This window comes from Herpailurus yagouaroundi, unplaced genomic scaffold (genome assembly GCF_014898765.1).
Source record: "Herpailurus yagouaroundi ecotype Mexico unplaced genomic scaffold, PumYag 67793, whole genome shotgun sequence".
In the NCBI taxonomy this organism is placed as follows: domain Eukaryota; kingdom Metazoa; phylum Chordata; class Mammalia; order Carnivora; family Felidae; genus Herpailurus; species Herpailurus yagouaroundi.
In genome coordinates this window covers 13,063,685-13,084,960 of record NW_024420586.1, presented here as the reverse complement: position 1 = coordinate 13,084,960, position 21,276 = coordinate 13,063,685, and positions in this window count along the sequence as shown.

The following is a 21,276-nucleotide window of genomic DNA, read 5'->3' as shown; positions in this document are numbered from 1 at the left end:
AATTCACTGACATTTTACTTATCAAACATTTTTCCACGTTTTCAAGGAATGTTTTGTTCACCTAGTACCTAATTACACTTGGTCAAGTGAACAAAATCAAGTGATAAAAACATGTACTGTGAATGAGTTCATCCCTACATGTAATAAATATTAACTATGCTTGGCATTACTGTTGATATGCTGACTGAGGTTAGAATGTTGTTCAAGACAGGCCAAGTTCTTTTGATCTTCTGGAGTTTATATTCTATTTGGGAAGACAAACAATATATACTTAAATATGGTGATTCCAGATATGCTGAGCATTATCATGCTTTAAAACTGGGTTTTGACTTTGGAAAATGGTCTTTTGACTAGAAAATATGAAACTACAGCCAAGAGGAACTGAATATAAACACTGTAGTCTACTTTTAGTAAAGTTGTTTCTCATGGGAGTGCAAATTAACAATTCTGAAGTTGCTACACCTGTATGCTTGGACTGGTCAAACAAGTAAATGGATGGCAGATGATGGGAGTCAGGTTTCTCACTGTTGGAAAAGGAGGTTACAGATAAGCAAGGAAGTAGAATAAACCTTGTGATACTGGATTAGAGTTGCAGACATCCATATAAACTCATCTTCTGCTTAATACAGATGGATACAGAAAAAAAACAGGTAGGTGTGTATAAGTGGTTTAATATGTATGTGTACATACACTGTCTAGTTCTGTTCACTAAGGGGGTTTCAAAGCAACTATACCTCTATAGCAACAAGCACATTCCATGCCTAGATCATGATTTCTAATACCATTCTCGAATTAAAGGAACTAGAGCTTCTTGGAGAAATGCTGGATCACTGAATATATGAAATGAGCCTGGAGCATCTTTTATTACCAGAAAGTAAGAAAGTACTCAAAAAACAAAAGAAAAAGATTAAAGTATATCAAAGGGATAGAGGAGTGAATCTGAAAGAGTTCCCATTGGCTAAAATTGGGACAATTTGAGCAATAAAAAAATAAGAGAGTAATGGATTATAGCCAAAGTATTTAAAATATCCATGAGTCTATACAAAAATACAGACTCAGTGATGTCCTATTAAATGTTTAATATAAATAAATGATTGAATAAATAAATGGGGGAGAGGGGCCAAATCTCTGGTACAGAAGAATAATTTATATAGATCCTCCCCCTCATGGAAATGGAGCTTAACTCCCACCCCAACTGTAGACTGTGGTTAATGGCATTATTCCAAAGAAAGCAGTGATGGAAAGGTGTGGAGAAAACTGACAAACCTTCTCTGCCTGCTGTTCAAGGTTAGTATTTTCAGTGATAATTCATGTTGATAACATGTACCTTTGATATAATCTAGTGAGAATGGCATTTCACTCATGTGGTCTTCCTCCCAAAAACCTATAACCTCAGTCTAACCATAAGAAAACCTTCTGAGAAACCTCAATTGTGGGACATTCTACAAAATTCCTCACAAATACTTCTCAAATTTGTCAAGGTCACTGAAAATAAGGAAAATCTGAAAAACTATCAAAGATGAGAGGAAGCTACAGAAACATGATAACTGAACATAATGTGGCATCCTGGTTGTGATCATGGGACAGAAAAGAGCATAAGGTAAAAACTAGTGAAATACAAATAAAATGTGGAATTTAGTTGATAGTAATATACTAATGTTGGTTTTTCTGTTTAAAGAAATACATCACAGTAACGTATGGTGTTAACAATATGGAAAACTGGATGTGGGATATAATAGAAACTATGAACTATCTTTGCAAATTTTCTGTAATTCTAAAACTATTCTAAAGTTAACAGTATATTTAAATTTAAAACCTGGGTTTTGTGAAAATACAGTTACTGAGAGGCAGAGCATGTTGGTGACTTTAGATCGGAGGTAGTTGGGGAAAGCTTTTCTGAAGAAGTTATATTTGAATCTAGGTAGAGCCAAAAATGCAGAATTCTGAAGGAACAATATTCCTTGGTAGAGGGAACAGCAGATGCAAAAACCTGAGGCAAGGATGAGTTTGTGGTGTCTATTTACTATTCTGCTTTGGAATAGCAAAAAGACGTGTGGGGAAGAATATAGCATATGAATAGAGAAAATGGTACAAGATGAGAGCAAAGAAGAAATCAAGGGAGTATAATATGAAGGGCTTTGTTGGCCATATGTCTTTCTCTCATACTAGACAAGGAGCTACCTAAGCATAAGGCATATGACATTCTTTTCTCTGTTAACTCTAGTACACTGACTCATAAATACATTTTTTTTTACTGACTTAATTCAAAACTAAGGGGAAAAATAGGTCTAATGGTGTACTGGTAAATGTTTAATTGATTCCCTAGAGGAAAATAAAGCCCCAGTTTGTACTGGTGACCAATTTTCTTAGTATGAATAGTTCCACCATGGCCAATTTCAAGCTACCAATGTAATAGCACTGACTGAGACATTAGGAAGAGATGTGTACAATAACCTCTCAAGAGCTAGCATGGCTCCAGCACATCACTGCACAGAGGCCACTTAGGATCTTTCTGAACAATACTCATTTGGTACAATACTCATTTGGCTGTGATTCCACTTGTTCAATCAAAAACACATATTTTTCCCGGCTTTTTCAGATGGACATTATGAAAGACATTATTAATTATAAAGTCAAATAAAGTTGCTCAGAAAAACAAAGTTCAATTGGTAATTCCTTAAACTTGTTCTTGGTAAACTCATTTTGGCTCCCTCAAAACCACAAATTCCCGGTACCAGTACCTGTAATTCAACTCTGCCTGAATAATTTTCTAAAGTTTTCTGGGTATTGATAACTTGTCCACCCGTCTTTTCTTGGACTGATTATAATCTTCACATTTCTTAAGATCAGAACATCTACTTCTTTCAAACACCACCACTTTTCTATCAATGGCTGCTCAATGATTACTGGCAGTAATTTGGTAACTTATGACAATGAATCCCCTTTCAGTTTAAGTAGCTGGTTGGAATCACCATGCTGTGGTCCTGGAATTTGGCCTGCATGCTAATATTGGAGCTCTTCCTGGAATTGAAGATCTGTTCCTTGGATGCAGCTGACCACGAGAGCCAGCAACATAATGAAGCAGCTGGTCTGTGGCCTGCTGAGTTAAGAAAATGAACTGGGCTAGGGCTGAAGGAATGGCATAAGGACATATAGAAAGGCAACAACTCCAAGAAGCCATTCCAGCCAAGGCATATAAGAAGTGATAGCTCTTTGTGAGAACTCTCATATGATGGCATGGGCTTACGGTCACCCCTAAATTTTGCAGAGTGTGGAGGTTTTATGTGTATATGCAACAAAAATTACTGCAGACCATATTTCATTGTTTCAAATGCCCAAACATAAAGACTGGCATTTACTTAGTACTGTGGTTTCCAAAGGAGATGAAAGAACAGCTCACATTACAGTTTTCAAGTGGGATCACTTGTAAAAGCTAATTTAACCCTAAAAAAATAGCCTTCTGATAATAATATGATCCCATTTAAAACACAGAAAACAATGCTCAGAAAGTTAAACCATTAAGCTGAAACATATAAAATCGCCATTTTTTGTGGGTCATAAACACAAATACCCAGAATTTCATTTTTAGTCTTTGCTGGCCAAAAGTCATAGTGTTATTAACAAACCAAAGACCCCACTTGAACTGAAGTTTTCTAAAATCAGATCCTGTTCTCTTTCCATTTCACTACATTGCATTTTTAGGGTGGCAATCTTTCAGTTTATAAACTTCTGGAAAGTAAGGTTTCTGACTTTTAATATGCGGCTTAAAAACAATAAATGGTCCAAAAATTATTAGAAAATCAATCATATTGCTCACTTCACAAGAGTTGTTAGTCCTACTGCTTATCAGCATTGTCTGGAGAGGTTAATAAAATGGATATTCCTAGGTCACATACCGGGTGATTCTGACTCACAAGGTTTCCAACAAGGTTAGTTATGTATTTTTAATAACCATCTAACATGGTTCTGATGCCCCTAGTTCTGGAGAGGTATTGGGGAATCATTGAAAAAAGAAAATTGTGATGAAATGGATTTTTCTCTTTGTAAAGAGTGTTTTGGCACCATGCGGATATACTCTGAGTCTTAAATTTAAATGATACCAATAGGCAATTCATAATAATTAAGGATGGATGGGCTGATGTGCAGTGTACATTCACACACAACTGGCTATGGCTGCATCTTCAATTCAGTCTGTACTGTGAAGACCTGTGAAGAATTTGACTAAACTGGAAAGAGTCACTTCCTTCCTTTCTTCCTTCTCAAACTCTCAGCTCCCTCTTCTCCAATATCAACATCCCCCATTTTCCATTCTCCTTGCCACTTCCCAAAGCCAACAGCTGCCATTAAGTAAGTGTGACCAATCAGACTTCTGGTGGGAGAAACATCCCAGAGATAAACCATTTTGCAGACAAAGTTTAAAGAAAACTATTCTTGCTAACCTTGCTTGCTAACTGAAGAAAATCAATATCTCAAGAGACAACATATAGAGAGTAAACAGCAAAGAAAACAAATTAAAGTAAGGTAATTATCTTTCCTTCCTTCAGATTTATATCCTATTTTCTTCAGCCATTAGTAAATTGGCCTTTTATTTGTGTAACTCACCAAGTTTAGCTTATATGCTTTCAAAAATAGCATATGATTATATTTTCTCTATGTTAGCCATTTGTCAATGTCATAGGGATCTACAGTGTTTTCTACCTAAATGTCTTCTCTCCCCGTACGCACGCACACACACACACACACACACACATACACCCAATCCTGTTTTTCTCTATGTTTTTATCCCCCAATTTTAGGGAACTAGGGAGTAACCGGAATAAGAACTAAAAATTTTCCCTTCTTTAGCTTTAACTAACAAATAATTAGGTACTACTATTTGCATGTTCTACATAGCTAGATGAGATTTTAAAACAGCCACTAATTTATTTATTTCTCTACATTTTCTGAGGGCATATCACAGAACAGATGCTGTGCTAAGCCACTGGGATAGATCCCTTCAAAAAAGCCAGACATTAATCATGACTTCTTGAACTTATATTCTAGAAGGGAAGACAGACATTGAACATTTCATTGAAACCAGGATGATTGTTATGAAATACAGAATACCACCAAGGGAGAATGTAATGGGTAGATGTAACCTAATCTGAGATTCAAAGAAGGCCCCCACGATGACATGCTCAGCATACTGATGGGAGCAGAAGAAGCAAAGAGAATAGCAAGAAATTAGGTGAGGATCAGAGGTCAGGTATTGGAAAGTTAAGCAGCATTTAAAGTCTTTGATGACTCACTGAAAGGTTTAATGTAGAAGAGCAACATGAACTGGTTTTATTCCATGGTTAGTTCACCATCTTCAAATGAGTGGAAATTCTCTTCCCAATGCACTAACATGTATATAGGGTCTATTTTCAAACCCATTTTTGCAAGTGGCTAAAGTTGCCTAAGTGTTTAAATATACTATTTGTAAAACTGGCTTCATTCTCCCCTTACAATGACTATGTTTCCCAGGTGTTTGTGTAACAATAATAATGCAGTGAGTTAAAGAATGTGCTGATGGATCATGTTACTCCAAGCAGATATTGAATCTTGCATGAGAATTCTTAGAATCCACTGATTCCAGGAGATCAATACACTATATGTAAGAAGCATTTTTTTTTGTAGTTTATTGATGATTTCGTGTAGTTCAGAAACCAGTCCTATGTAAATCATGATATATTTAACTTCTGTAGAATCTTTCAGTCTGTTTATATATTTCATCTTATACCTATATTAGTGTTGCTACTTACAACCATTACTTTAACACAGGAAGGAAATTTAGAGATAATTGAGTCCAGGCCACTTCCATTCATTGATACCAAGGGGTTCAATGATCAGCCCCAGACCACACTGTGAGTTAGGACAGAGCAAGGCTGTACATGCTGATCTCCTGATTTAGTTTCAAGGTTTACAGACCAATCTCAAACAATGTAGATTAAAAATGTTGGACTCAGGACTCCTTAAAGTAATTACTGTGTCAGTAAATTTAATGTAGATTATATACTTTTATTCCAGCTTGCTAGGTCTAAGAACTATAATCAGAAACCAAAACCAAAATAACCCTTTCCCAAAGCAAACCCCAAACTTTAGTCCCCTTCTTGGAAAAGACATGATTTGCTTGGACCTTAACTACAAGAGGTATATTCAGTAATTACCAAGGTTCAAACATTGGCATTTATTTCTACTAACTTTTTTTGCTTTTCTGAAAAAGCAAACTTTTTACTAAAACATTTCAAAGGGTTTTACAGAACAAGAAACAGCTTGTATACACCTATAAGTTGATCATATAATATGAAATCAACTTAAATTGAATGCACACAATTCCCTTTAAAGATATCTAATTTCTAAAAAGTCAAGGAACAGTGCTTAACAAAATCTTTCGATTTTATTACTCCCAACATATACTTTTAAAAAGTGAAAAAAACTTGAATTTGCTCATCCTTAAAGAGGAGCCTGTTGCTTGTACTCATTTTGATAACAGTCATTTAGCTTGGTTTTGGTATTTACTCTGATACACTCTGTGGGTTATGTACTCCCTGCGTGCTCAATAAATGGTTGCTATTGGACTGACAGATGTGTTTGATCTCTTAAGCACTACTGTACAGAACACAGATACTGAAAGGGAGAAGCTTACAGATTTAGGAAGTGAGACAGGGAAGGGGAGGAAGTTAGGGCTCATCAAAGAGCTGAGTCCCATGTGTCTTTTGAAATTAATGTCAATTATTTAGAAGGATATATAGGGACTTGGTGAACCTTAGTGTTATAGATTATTGTTATTATTAGATTAACAAAATAGGGTTCTATCTTCGCCTTTTGTTTTACTCCCACATATTCTTGTAAAGTTCAAGAGGCACACATAACTTACTAGTAGTGCAGCATAGGCCCTGGAATACACCAAGTATCAATAATCACTTCCCATGGGCCAGGCTTTGTGCTCTGGCTATGCATGTAATGACAGATAAGACAGTTTCTCCCGAAGAGCTCACAAATCAATCATACAGGTGAGGTGTCTCTCTCACCATGGGCACCAACCTGTGTTAAACATGACTTTTGTTTTTTATATTCTCCTGCTTTTTATATTCTCATCTTGGGGCCTTACTGGAGGAAATGACCCTTCCACAGTTAGCTAATTCCCAGAGATAGCAAGCAACTTACCTGGGAAACATGCCTTTCGTATCCAAACCAACCAATCCAGAGCCCATACCCCCAACTATCCCTTTTTATCAGACTCTTACCTTTGGATCACTATCCTCCTGCCCTAATCACCCCAGAGCCAGGTACAAGACAACTAGGGACAGCCACTATGGCCCCAGAACCCACTGAAATTATTCAAACTACCCAAATCCTAAGCCTGCTTACCCTGTCTCACCCATTCCTTCCCACAGAAACCACAATATAGGCTCCTGACCATGTTTTCCTCTTGCTCCATCAGCCTCCTGACTGACCCTGGTGCTTCCCCCATGTGGCACAGTGTAACAATGCTGTGCCTCTTGTTTCTAGGTATCCGTGAGTAGGACACACTTCTTCCTTCATGACAGTCACATCCATATCTGTGTGTCTGACCATTTCCAATTAAAACAAACCTTGGCTACCCTTAGAACACAGCTCCACCAAATCATCCTTTGCTTTCAGCTAAGGGCTCTGAGATAATTTAGGATTGGTAGGAGACATGAGTGTAGATGGTCAAGGCAGCAAGCATCTATAATGTACAGCTAAATAAATTATGAACTCTTTATAGGTACAGGATGGAAAAGGCCATGAAATAAATTCAAAAGAACTAGATTTTATATATGTCCAGTGTATTAAAGGCAATAACTTTAAAGCACTTATTAAAAATGAAACTGAGTGCCAACTTCCAAGCAAATTTCAAGGATGAGATAGTTTCCCTACATGGGTAAGACTGTATTTATCATTTTTATTTAATAATTTTTTGGAAATCATTCTTTGGAGAGCATGGGTAAAAATATCTGTGGTCATAAAGTACCAATGGTGGTAGTTGAAAGTACTTGTACTTTGAAAGATTAGATTGAGCCCGAGGATTGAATAATTGTTATAGAGTTATGAAAATAATGGCCCATGTTAAGGAATTAAAGGTTTGCAGGTATATATACTCCAGGAGCCAAAAATCAGTATTAATTAACATTGTTAAATGTTAACTATGTTAAGTGTTAGATGTCTCAGTGTGCTCAATATTTTAAAGTTATTTTTTCTACTCTTTAGAAATATATATGATTTTGAAAGGATTGAATTAAATGTGATATTTTTTTTTGTACAGAAAGAGCAGTGGTAAAAGAGAGATGATGATTTTTATTTTATTTTCAGAATGAGTGATAGAATTCCCCCTTCTTGCCACATAGAAAAAAATGCCCATAGTTTCCATGACTCATCTGCACTAAGACCATTTATAATGCAATTATATGCTTAACAGAAGCCATGATGTAGGCCTTCTTACACCTGGTCCTACCAGATCACTTTTCAACCCTTGGCTTTACCTATCTTCCTACCATGCACATGATTCATGGAAGTTATTGAGTACAGAAGGCAAATACCCTGCACTTTTTGTTGTTTTCCTCATGCTGATTAGGTCTATGACATAGTTTCAGGCATTATTAAGTTAATCAGGCCAATAAAGAAAGCCAAGGAAAAAGTAGCCTAGAAAACTATATTATGAAAATTCTCACTGAGATATGTTACCTCCATTCAGCATGGAGGTTCACACCACTATGTTTATTCTGAGAACATGTCCCTTTAAAGTGCTGCAGCTGTGGAACCTAATGAAAATCCAGAGCATCTGTACCGTGACAGAAATTCATTGCCAAGGCCCTGGTGTCAGCCTCCTGGTGGGTGTGGAGAATGTCGACCAGTGTCTTCAAGAACATTCTTCAGACATTGCAGAATCATTATGACTGGCCCATGGAAAGACACATTTATCAAGGCATTGAAACAGATTGATTTTTTTTCCCCCTGCAGTTGCTGTCCAATAGAAATGAATGACATCCATTCTAAAGTCAGAGGTATAGTTGTCTAAGAAAAGAATATACATAACAAAACTCTATTGCTAATACTGAGATGGAATTCTGACTGGTCTACTGTACAGCAAGCTATCAAATGTGGGAAATTAGAAAATAAACTCTCACAGGCCTACAAGGAATCATATAGCCTACCTATACATTATATGCTTAGGGAAAAAGTGAGGAGCTTTACATTTATTAAGTGATTAAATTGCTCCATGTTCTGTGCTAATGGCTTTACCTATGTGATCACCATTCTAATCACCATGAAAGCCCTAAGGATAATCATGATACCAGAAATAATAGTATTAATAACAAACATTATTGAGCACTTGCTATGTGCCAGATACTAAGAGTTTTGCATGTATTAACCTGGTAATAAATTTTCTCAACAAAACTGAGTGGTAGGACCTATTATGGTCCCAATTTTAGAGTCAAAGAGACTGAGGCACAGAGATATAAGTAACATTCCCAGCAGCCAGAAAGTCAAAGAGATCTAATACACATCATGTAAGAAATAGTTGGAGGATTTATTAAGGAAAAGGAAAGATGCAAAAAGGAATCAGGTTGATGGCCACCTTCTAATGTACAGATGATTGTCATCCAAAGGGCACATTATATTGGATCTCTGTGGCTCCAAAACATCTTGCCATCAACAATGAGTGGAGGAGACAGGGGGACATTCCGGATTAAAACTAGGCAACCACCAGGTAGAGTAAAATGAGGCAGACTCCAACCTTTCAAATCCCAATGATCTGGAATTGAATCTTCACCACTTTCTGTGTGACCCTGGGAAAACTACTTAAGCACTCTGAATATTCCTCATCAATACAAGTGGAAGAAAAAAAGGTACCAGGTTCACAGACAATAATTGTTGCCACACGATAAGCTCAATACACTGCAACACTTGGCAAACATGACAGGATCGTTTTGACAACAGTTTATATTTAGCACATTTCTAAGGTGTCAAGTTGTAGCTACATGCAAAAATATATATACCTGACATGCAAAAATATATATACCTGATAGGGTTTTTCTCCTGCCTTTATTTTTTTGGCTTTTATGTAGATTTCATTATTGACAGTTCCATGAGAATTTTATGTCTAAGGATAGCTCAAAGAGACCAATGGTAAATATATTTAGGAGATTCTGGCTTATGATTTCTGTTTCCATGAAAAAGAATTCTAAAAATTTACTTTATCTTATGGTGGTTGCAGTGGGTATGAGGGGCCTTCTAAATATTGAGGGGGTGATGCCTAACTTTTAACTTATTCATTCTGCAGTTTTCCTACTAGTGTGATTCATATGCAGAAAATCTTTTTTTGTGGATCTGTCCTTTTCTTACATTTGTCTGTTGTGACATATTTTCCCTAAAATACAGCTGCCAGTTTGATCTACATGCTGCGTCAGCTGGAAGGGTATGAAATGCCTCTCTCCCAGATTCAGCTGGTCCAATGGAGTGACTTTGATTTTCTTTCCCAGCTGTTGTGTAAATTGGCTGCTCCTTCAGTGTATTAGAACTAGTTTATGTTTCATAGCATTTAATAGCTTTAGAATTACCAGAAATAGCTATCATAATAAACATGAAAATGATAGCACTCATTCATTCTTCTTCTTGAGGATAAGAGACACAAACTTTCTTTCATGCATTTTATCCCCTACTCTAACAGGGAAAGTCAACTATTGCACAGCAACTATGATTCCAAATTTGCAACGAAGTGTTCAGAAAGGTTCTGGAAATCTTCCTTCTTTAATTCTCCCTGCTATAATTTTAGTTGTTTCTTTTTCTTTATTTTTTTTTAAATTTCTTAATGTTTATTTATTTTTGAGAAAGAAAGAGACAGAGTGCGAGCAGGGGAGGGGCAGAGAGAAGGAGACACAGAATCCAAAGCAGACTCCAGGCTCTGAGCTGTCAGCACAGAGCCTGATGCAGGGGTCGAACTCAAGCCGTGAGATCATGACCTGAGCTAAAGTGGGCCGCTTAACCGACTGAGCCACCCACATGCCCCTCTTTTTCTTTATTTTAATTTTCCTTTCTCCACACACTATTAATCTTTATGAAAATAACCCTTCACCTCCTCAATTTCACACAGAGAAACAATATTAGATGCACACGACACCTACTTTCTGTGTTAAATATGGTCTACTGCTAGGGAGAGGGGAATAAGAAAATGGGGACTGGAGAAACAAGGATGTAGATATGTGAGATATATAGTGGGTTCCCAATGATTCCACCTACTTCCCTGTCAGCAACTCCAAGCCACCCAGGCCATTTACTCTCCCTTCCAATCCCCTGCAATTCAGTAAGGTTGCTCTGAGCTTCAAAGTGAGCTTTCTTTAATGGACCCTAGAAATCTAGTTATTTTTTTTAACCAAACATAAAGCCTTTCATTGTCTAGGGATGAACCAAAAGCCCTAAGTAGAAATAGCCTATGTAAAATGTAACACATGGAATTAAAATTACACAGAAAATAGTTCTATCTAAAATACCTATCACTGAAGTGGATAAGATTATATACTAAGTCACTGAAGAGTCTGAAAATTAAGAGGACACCTCTGTAAACAAACTAATGACAAAGTTTCTCCCAAATTTACTAGAAATTGTCCTGTCATTAATCATAATTCCTTCTCCAGTCTGGCCTTCAGGTTATCAATAAGGGCATCCTTTTTTTTTTAAGTTTATTTATTTATTTTGAGAGACAGCACACTAGTGGGGGGAAGGGTAGAGAGATAGGGAGAGCAAAAGAATCCCAAGCAGGCTCTGTGTTGTCAGCACAAGTCCTGCGTGGGGTTCAATCTCACAAACCGTGAGATCATGACCTGAGCTGAAATCAAGAGTCCCACACTTAACCAGCTGAGCCACCCACATGCCCCTGAGGGCATCCTTTTGTATTAATTCACATTCCCTATGTTGGCCTCATTTATTTGGCCCCCAAACATCCTAGTGAGGGGCGCCTGGGTGATTCAGTTGGTTAAGCATCTGACTCTTTATTTTGGCTCAGGTCATGATCTCAGGGTCATTGAGATCAGGCTCTGGGCTGGGCATGGAGCCTGCTTAAGATTCTCTCTCTCTCCCTCTGCCCCACCCCTGCTCATGAGTACATTCTCTCTCCCTCCCTCCCTCTCTCTCCTCTCTAAAAAAACAACAAAACAAAACATCCCAGTGAATCTAGCTTCCTGGATTCCTCCCCTATTCTCAAAATTGAATCATAAAAAAACATTTAAAATAAATACTAGTTCTGCTTACCCATAATTAGACACAAGACATACTTCCTTCTGTCCTAGAAGTTAGCAGTCCAATTGATGTTTTATGAACTTAAGAAGACAAGTGGGGAGTCACAGATTATTTCAATTTAGTATCTGGGTGACCATGTAGCCTTTGGAAAAGAATGGTGATCTACTGATATCATGAAAATTATCAAAAGAAAATACCAGTCATTTTGGTGTTGCATTTCCCTACCAACTAAAATTCCAACTTGGATCTAGAACAGTGGCTGCCACCAGGCCTTGAAGGATGTGCACACCCACAGGACACTAGTTTTCCCCATTCGCCCTTGGGTTTTTTTTTTTTTTTTCATTTGTTTACTAAGGGCTTATCTACCTCTGCCCTGCCTTGGCTTGCTACAAAGAAATGTAAAGAGAAGCAGTCACCTTTTTGGCATTTATAATCCCAAATGGAAAATATTTTCAACCTCTACTGAGGTTCTTTTAAGTATGTCTTTTATGACATGGATACTTTTTTCTCTTTCTCCTTTAGTTCTGTTGATTTTACACTCAAAGTATTCATTTGATCATGGTCATCTCAAGCTGATTCTTTTAATGGTGCCAGGTGCTGTGGCTGAGTGTTTGACCTCCCTTTCAGTAAAAAAAAAAAAAGTTTTATTAGCACTGAGCCAGCAAGCTTTCTATTCCAGACCCAAATGAAGAGCTGAATAGGCACAGGACACTTGGCCTGTTTGTAACCATCTGGTTCAAGTGACTTTAGACTGCACCAAATCTGTCCCCACCTGTGAATTCACCCTTGAAACTGAGCTAAGGGAGCAAGAGTCATGAGGGAAGCCAGGTCTTCCTTGAGTCACCGCCAAGTTTAGGTTTCACATCTGACAATAAGGATGTTTTCAGCCAAGTGACATCCCTGTTATAGCAGATGCAAAGGTGTTTAAGTAATTTTAAATAAAGACTTTATTTTATAATTTTTTAATTTTTTAATATTTATTTTATTTTTGAGAGAGAGAGAGAGAGAGACTGAGCATGAGTGGGGGAGGGGCAGAGAGAGAGGGAGACAGAATCTGAAGCAGGCTTCAGGCTCTGAGCTGTCAGCACAGAGCCTGATGTGGGGCTCAAACCCACAAACCATGAGATCCTGACCTGAGCCTAAGTGGGACACTTAACTGATTGACCCACCCAGGCACCCCGAAAAGACTTTGTTTAAAACTTGATATATTCACACAGGACAAGTTAGGGGTTGATAGTCTAGTTAAGTGCTGCATTGTTAGAAAGAACAGAAAACACAACTAGCTTTCATTCTTTGGGATATAGTTGTTATCTCAGTGAAATCATATACCCCGTGGGAAGACACAATTAGATCTGTGTTCTCTTTGGGTATTTTCATTTCCTATCTATACTGTAATAAATCCTTTCCACGTGCTATGAGACAACAGCAGTCGTAGATTATGAAGATTTGAGGTTGTTAATGACACATGTTCACTGGTGGCTGGAGGATCCTGCCTTTTCACTACAACATGAGCAATTTCAGTACTTACTTTTACATGTCACCATAGTTTCATTGTCTCCCTCTCATGTTTATTCATATTTTTTAAAAATGTTTATTTTATGGTCCCAAGAATAGCAGCACTGTTTATTCTTGGCTCATGCATGGTTGCCTCAATATTTATAAGACTATATGCCCTGTTTTGCATTTAATCAGTTTGTAACTTTAGGACTCTGGGCTAAATCTTAGATTACCAAGACTGAGGGTGAAGAGTGCCAAAGTATCCATATTTGAGAGGATTTTTTTTCAATTTTCATCTCTCAAACTGATCCTCTATATTGAAATTAAAAACAAAGCAATTAAAAATTACAAGGAATAAACAAAAGACACAATCAGTTAAAATATTCAAGGTGGACAAGTTTCAGGATAATGAGGTCTTTAATACTACTTTATAAAATGAATGTTCCTCTGGTTATATTTTATATCAGTCTCTGCTCGTTTATTTTCTAACATTCACCAGTTTGTTATTAGTAATTTGGCTTTCTGTCTTCCACTTAAGTAGATTAAGCATCATGAGGGCTCAGGTCTCGATTCTAATGCTGACAATTAAAAGAGTTTCTTCAACATCACATATTCTCAGCAATTATGTGCTGAGTGAATGAATGAATGAATGAATGTATGAAATGCAATCAGGCAGCTGTCAAAAGCAGCGAAATAAACTTAGAACCTTTGTTCATGTTATTCTTTTCAGGAATCTATTACAAGAATGGTACTATATATGAACAGATCATTCAGTATAACATTTTTAGTATTCCAAAACTAAAAGAGCCGACAGAGTATCTTGACAGATCAGATATGGGATATGAGCAAAAGAGAGGAGTAAGCAAAGTTTTGGCCTGAGAAGTTAGAAGAAAGAGCTTTCCATTAACCATGATGAGGAGACTACAGCAATTGTTATTTACTAGGGAGAATTATCAGGAGCTCGGTTCAGGACACACTATGTTTAGACACATAAGCAACGTGGATATACCAATTTGGAGTTCAAGGCAGAAATACTAACTAGAGGCATAAGCGTAGTAGTCATCAGTCATGAAATTTCATGCAATCATCTAAAAATTAAACACAGAAAAGAAAAGAGAGCCAAGGATAAGGCTTTGGGGCATTCTAACATTTAGATGTCTTGGGAACAAGAGAAGAACCAGTGAAAGGAAACAAAAGCGGTAGTTAGCCAAGTAAGAAGGAATTCATAAAAGTATACTGTCCTGCAATCCAAGAGGCAGGCCACGAGATACTAAGAGAAGATCAGGTGCATCACAAAAACAGTGGTATTAGGCAAAATTGTAAGGATGACAAGGATATCCCAACGCACCGAAGCTGGGCTACTAATTAAAGATTCTTCTTCACATATGTAAGAGGATACTCTGCTTTATCTTGATTATCTCTTAAGAACTCCATTTGCTTGACAACTATAAAATGAGTTTGAGTTCAATTCATGCATTCATTCAATCAACAAATATTTATAGAGCACTTACTGTGAACCAGTCATTGTTCCATATGCTGCATAGAGCTGTGTATAAAGCAGACATACTTCCTGGAGCTTACATGTTTGTGGTAGAAAACAAAAAACAAAGAAAACATATACCTTTGTTATACTAGATGGAGTTAAGTGCCTAGAGAACAGTTAGGCAAGGAAGGGGGCTAAAGAATGAAGGAAGTGGTATGATTCAATTTTAAACAATGTAGGCAGGGAGAAAAGGCTACCTTTAAATAGAGCCCTAAAGTCCATGAGTGCATAAGCCCCAGGGACATACCTGAAGCAAAAGCAATGAATGCAGAGGAAAGCTTATGTAAAGGCCATGGAGAAGGAGTGTACCTGGTGTTTGCTACAGGAACTATAAGAAGATTGGTTTGGCAGGTGCGGGGAAAGGGTAGCAGGAAAATAGGGCAAGGATTGAAAGGAGAGTGGACAGTTAAGGATGTGTGTATAAAGCTTTGCACATATACAAAGGGCTATGGATTTTACCCTTATGGAAATGGCATGCCCTATTTGTGTCTGCAGATCCCCTTACCCCCCTTCTCCTTTCTGTCTTGAGAGGATACACCACCCTGGATCCTTTGCCCTGTGGCCTTCATTTGGTTCTGACCAATTGGAAGGATGCACTGACAGGAGAGTGGAGAAATAAGAACCTTTGTTCTGGTCATAGATGGCTGCAGCTCCCTTTGGGCATCTTTGTTCCATGGCTCTAGCTCTCAAGGTGTCCTCAAGGTGTCCTCAGAAAACTGTTACTTCCATTCTCCTTATTCAGACCTGGGCAAGGAAAGACTTCCTGCTGTTTCTGGCCCCTGCTTGTTTCAGTGCTCTTTGTTTTTCTTTAATTTCATAAATTCTTACAGCCTCTCCATTAAATTCTATTCAGTTAAATACTTTGAATATGCAATCTCTTCTACTCTACCAAAATTTGTACAGAATCAAATAGAAAGGCATTGGAGGGTTTTGAGCAGAGGAGTAACAAAATCTAACTTATGTTTTAAAATGATAATGTTCGGGCACCTGGGGAGGCTCAGTCAGTTAAGCATCCGACTCTTGATTTCAGCTCAGGTCATGATCTCATAGTTGTGGAACTGAGCCCCACATTGGGCTCCATGTTGAGCATGGAGTCTGCTTGAGATTCTTTCTCCCTGTCTCTCTGCCCCTCTCCCCCTCTCAAGTTCTCTCTCCAAAATAAATAAATAAACATTTTTTAAAAAGAAAGTTTTAAAAGGATAATGTTAGCTGCTATTGTGAAAACTGACTCTAAGGAGATAAGCATACAAGCAGAGAGATAAGATTACTTAATATACTAACAATCCAGGCAAGAGATAATGATGGCAGGGACCAGAATGGTAGAAGTGGAAGAGATGTTTAGAATGGATATATTCTGAAGGTATATCCAACTGAAGTTGCTGACAGATCAAATGTAGGTATGAGAAAGATAAAAGAGCCAAGAATGACTTCTATGGCTTGTATTTCATCTCATATTTTATTCCTTTTGGTGCTGATCTACACACACAATTAGTTCATGTTATGGTCTGCAATGTATCAACATGTTTGCCATTCTGTTTACTATAAAAAAGTGCCACTTAAAGTAAAAAGGGTTTCCACAGGCCCTGTACATTTCTCAATCACAAGCAACCTCTTAGTGCTAGTTGTAATTACAGGAACTGATTGAGATTATTTCTTAAATATTATAGAACATATGGATCCAAAGACTTTTGTTCCCTTCCAAATACTGATTTTTGAAGTCAATACATTCTAATGATTCAGGAAAAACATTTTTTGAACTTTTGTTTTAATAATGCTCTTTAAGACCATGTTCTGTACATAAAAGCAATAAAATGTGGTTACAAAAGAATGTTAAAAACATAGAAATATACGATATTTTCTTAATAAAAAAATGTTACAAAACAGTAGGCAAAGTTTGTCCCTGTTTTGGGGAAACAAATATATGCATGTTGCATATATGTGGTAGACTGATGGCAGCTCACACCTCCAGATACCATAGTCCACTGATAATACCCTCCTACACTGACTGTGGCCTTACTTTGGACAGCGGAAAAGGAGCAAATATAATTCAAGCAAGGACTTTGAAAAGTTCTTATGTATTGGGACTTGCTCCTCTTGGGGCACTCCAAAAATCATGTGAATAAAACTGAGTTAGCATGTTAGATGATGAGAGACAACAGAGGGAGAGACTAGTGTCATCCTAGCCTTCCCAGATGAGGCCGTCATACACTAGCCAACACCAGTCACCACCAGCTGACCACAGACAAATGAAACCAGCCAGGCCTGGCTCAAACCAAAGAACTGCATAGTTGCACCCAATTCAAATATACAACCTGCAAAATCATGATCTGTTATGGACCAAATGTTTGTGACCCTATCTCCCCAATTCCTATGTTGAAGCTCTAAGCCCCAATATGACTATACTTGGTCATAGGACCTTTACCAGAGTAATTAAGGTTAAATGAGGTCATAAGCGTGTGACTCTAATTCAAAAGAAAGACATAAGAGAGGTTAGAAAAAGAGACACCAAAGAGATCACTCCTGTTCTGTCTTGCTGTATGTGTGTGTGCACGTACATACACACATAACTCGCAATTTCTATTTCCAGAGAAATACTATTAAGAATGGCTATAAACATTTCAAAAGACTCTGCCTTATGTCCATATCTGATCCTGGCCCAGGACACAGAAATCCACAAGCCAATTGCCCCTAGGGAAGAGAGTCAAGCCCCTCCATCTTCCCCATCTCACCATCCTCAGTGCCCAAAAGCCTCAGTGTGTCTTCTCAGACACAGAAACAAGCCAAGGAAAAGAAGTAGGACAGAAACATATGTATTCTATTACATGTGGGTTTTTTGTTTTTTTGCTGGGATAGCTTTTCTTCAAACGAAAGTTAATCAGAAGCAATTAATGTCATACACCACATCAAATAAAGCATAAAAATCATATGGTTGTCTCAAAACATGCAGAAAAAGCATATGAGAAGATTCAATATCTGCTCAGATATGCGTGCAACTTCAGGTCATGATCTCATTGTTCCTGAGTTAAAGCCCTATGTTCAGCTCTGTGCTGACAGCTCAGAGTCTGGAGCCTGCTTCAGATTTTGTGTCTCCCTCTATCTGTGTACCTCCTTTACTTGGGCTTTGTCTATCTCTCAAAAACAAATAAACATTAAAAAAATTAAAAACAAAACAAAACAAATAAAAGGGGCACCTGGGTGGCCCAGATGCTTAAGCATCTGACTGTGGCTCAGGTCATGAAAACACTATTTTAAAAAGATACAGACAGACCTTGGGGGCGGGGGGGGGGGGAGATGGTGGCGTAGGAGGATGATGGGCTCACCGCGTCCTGCTGATCACTTAGATTCCACATACACCTGCCTAAATAACCCAGAAAACCACCAGAAGACTAGCAGAATGGAGTCTCTGGAGCCAAGCGCAGACGAGAGGTCCATGGAAGAGGGTAGGAAGGGCAGAGAGGCAGTGCCTGCTACAGGGACTGGCGGGAGGGAGCTGGGACAGAGGGGCAGCCCGCCGGCAAAGCAAAGCCTCTGAGTCTGTCTTGCAAAAGTGGAGGGGCCAGATGGAGTGTGTTCTGAAAGCAAGCGGGATTTAACATCTGGAAGGTTATAAGTTAACAGCTCTGCTCGGAGAGTGGGAGGGCTGGAGGACAACGGGAGGGAGAGTTGTTGAGCCCCGGAGGACAGAGCTCAGCTTGGTGGGGAACAAAGGCTCTCACCAGCGCCATTTCCCTCGCCCATCCCCCAGCCAAAATCCCAAAGGGAACAAGTTCCTGTCAGGGAACTTGCTTGCACCGTACAAACACCCAACGCTGTGCTTCTGCGGATCCATCCCTCTGGCCGCGGGTCTGACCCCCTCCCGGTGCCACAGGGCCCCTCCGGAAGCAGATCTCTGAAGGAAAAGGGAGCTGAGCCTGCCCCTCCCGCCCCTGTGCACCTTGCTGATCCACCCTAGCTAATATGCCAGATCCCCAGCACCACAAGCCTGGCAGTGTGCAAGTAGCCCAGAGGGGCCACGCCACCCCACAGTGAATCCTGCTCTTAGGAGAGGGGAAGAGAAGGTACACACCAGTCTGGCTGTGGCCGCAGCGGTGGGCTGGGGGCAGACATCAGGTCTGACTGCGGCCCCGCCAACCAACGCAAGTTATTCAAGACAGCACAGGGGAAGTGCCCTGCAGTCCCGCACCACTCCACGGACTATCCAAATTGACGAAACAGAAGAATTCCTCAAAAGAAACTCCAGGAAATAACAACAGCTAACGAACTGATCAAAAAGAATTTAAACAATATAACAGAAAGTGAATGTAGAATAATAGTCATAAAATTAATCGCTGGGCTTGAAACAGTATAGAGGACAGCAGAGAATCTATTGCTACAGAGATCAAGAGACTAAGGAACAGACAGGAAGAGCTAAAAAATGCTGTAAACGAGCTGCAAAATAAAATGGAAACAACCACGGCTCCGACTGAAGAGGCAGAGGAGAGAATAGGTGAACTAGAAGATAAAATTATGGAAAAAGAGGAAGCTGAGAATAAGAGAGATAAAAAAAATCCAGGAGTATGAGGGGAAAATTAGAGAACTAAGTGATGCACTAAAGAGAAATAATCTACGCATAATTGGTATCCCAGAGGAGGAAGAGAGGGAAAGGTGCTGAAGGGGTACTTGAAGAAATAATAGCTGAGAACTTCCCTGAACTGGGGAAGGAAAAAGGCATTGAAATCCAAGAGGCACAGAGAACTCCCTTCAGACGTAACTTGAATCGATCTTCTGCACGACATATCATAGTGAAACTGGCAAAATACAAGGATAAAGAGAAAATTCTGAAAGCAGCTAGGGATCAACGTGCTCTAACATATAAAGGGAGACCTATAAGACTCGTGACCAATCTCTCTACTGAAAGTTGGCACTCCACAAAGGAATGGCAGGAAATCTTCAATGTGAAGAAGAGAAAAAATATGCAGCAGAGAATCCTGTATCCAGCAAGTCTGTCATTTAGAATAGAAGGAGAGATAAAGGTCTTCCCTAACAAACAAAAACTGAAGGAATTCGTCACCACTAAACCAGCCCTACAAGAGATCCTAAGGGGGATTCTGTGAGTGAAATTTTCCTGTATTTATACACCTGATTCTGCTTTTTGTTTGTTTTTTTCATTTTTTTTTTAGAATTCCCCTGAGGAGAGAGGGAAGATGGCGGTGTAGGAGGACGCTGGGCTCACCGCGCGTCCTGCTGATCACTTAGATTCCACCTACACCTGCCTAAATAACCCAGAAAACCGCCAGAGGATAAGCAGAATGGAGTCGCTGGAGCCAAGCGCAGACGAGAGGCCCACGGAAGAGGGTAGGAAGGGCGGTGAGGCGGTGCGCGCTCCACGGACTGGCGGGAGGGAGCCGGGGCAGAGGGGCGGCTCGCCGGCCATGCAGAGCCCCCGAGTCTAGCATGCAAAAAGCGGAGGGGCCTGACGGTGTGTGTTCCGACAGCAAGCGCGACTTAGCGTCTGGGAGGTCATAAGTTAACAGCTCTGCTCAGAAAGCGGGAAGGCTGGAGGACAAAGGGAAGGAGAGCTGCTGAGCCCCCTGACGACAGAGCTCAGTTTGGTGGGGAACAAAGTCGCTCGCCAGCGCCATCTCCCCCGCCCATCCCCCAGCCAAAATCCCAAAGGCACCAGTTCCTGCCAGGGAACTTGCTCCCTCGGCGCAAACACCCAACTCTGCGCTTCTGCGGAGCCAAACCTCCAGCAGCGGATCTGACTCCCTCCTGCTGCCACAGGGCCCCTCCTGAAGTGGATCACCTAAGGAGAAGCAAGCTAAGCCTGCCCCTCCTGCCCCTGTGCACCTTGCCTACCCACCCCAGCTAAGACGCCAGATCCCCAGCATCACAAGCCTGGCAGTGTGCAAGTAGCCCAGACAGGCCACCCCACCCCACAGTGAATCCCGCCCCTAGGAGAGGGGAAGAGAAGGCAC